Raw genomic sequence first — 1,328 nt, forward strand, 5'->3', positions numbered from 1 at the left:
CATTTGTCTATGTGATTGACTATTTTACTTAATACAATATCATGACTCAAGCTTCATCTGTTATAGCAGACATTATAAATTTCTTTTTAATTTTTTAATAATATCTTTAAGCACTATGATTACAAACATTTTTATAGTTAGGTTTCAGTCATAAAAAATAGTGTGTTCTTCACCAGTGCAACCTTCCCACCACCAAAGCCCCCAACTCCCTTCTCCTCCACTCCCAGAAATTTCTTTTTAATGGCAAAGTAGTATTTGATTTAATATATATTTAATAATATATATATTCCATGTTTTGTTTAGATATAGACCCATCATTGGATGCTTGATTTCCTTTTGTCTTTTCTTTTTAATGGCAAAGTAGTATTTGATTTAATATATATGTAATAATATATATATTCCATGTTTTGTTTAGATATAGACCCATCATTGGATGCTTGATTTTCTTTTAAATCTTGGTTATTATGAATAATGATGTTATAAATACAGATGTACTCATCCCCCCCCCCAATAATTTTATGGACTTTTGCTACGTTCTCATAAGTTAGTTCCATCATGCAAGGATTATAAGATAGTGATACATTTTTGCTTCCTGTTGTTCTGGATTCATGCTTACATGAAGCTTTCTTTATGCGAATGGGACTTCCTGACACATGTACATATTACAGCTCCATCTCCAGTCTAATTCTCTTTATTTTGGGAGGTAATAGAGAAGAATCCTTACTGCTTAAAATTACAGATTTAGAATTGGCTGTTTGGGTTGGATTCACTCCAAAAAAGAAAATATAGAAAATGAGAGAAACTTCAAACAAGCCACACAGTATTACTCCTTTCAAACACATCCTGGAAACAGTTTCTTCTGCTATCTGCCAAGCTAAAACCACTACTTCAACTGGTACAAACTTCACTTTTGTTTACAAAGAAAGGGCTCTGGTTTAGCCTTCTCCATGACTCAGAGTCCAAATAGGAACCCAGCGCTCTGAGTAAAACATCCAGCTATCCCTGAACTGATTCTCTTTTTGAGCTTGAAGACCAAGCTTCCTTTAAAGTATTAGTTCCTGAGAACCAGTGTTTGCAGATGGTTTACTGCTCTGGGAGAAATAATGCACCTCCTTGTGAAGCTAGACCTGAGGACAGCTAGCCTTCTCTCCTCCTGCTGGTGACACCAGGGAAATTGTCCCACACTTTGGAAAAGTCAAATTGTCATACATCTGACACTGCTGTGGCCTACAGGGATTATCTTTGTATTTATTATAGATTTGCTCTGCCCTAGTGATATAGCCAAAGAGACAAGGAAATGAAATAAACAGATGCAAAATGAAGGAAAA

This window comes from Suncus etruscus, chromosome 3 (assembly GCF_024139225.1).
Source record: "Suncus etruscus isolate mSunEtr1 chromosome 3, mSunEtr1.pri.cur, whole genome shotgun sequence".
Taxonomy (NCBI): domain Eukaryota; kingdom Metazoa; phylum Chordata; class Mammalia; order Eulipotyphla; family Soricidae; genus Suncus; species Suncus etruscus.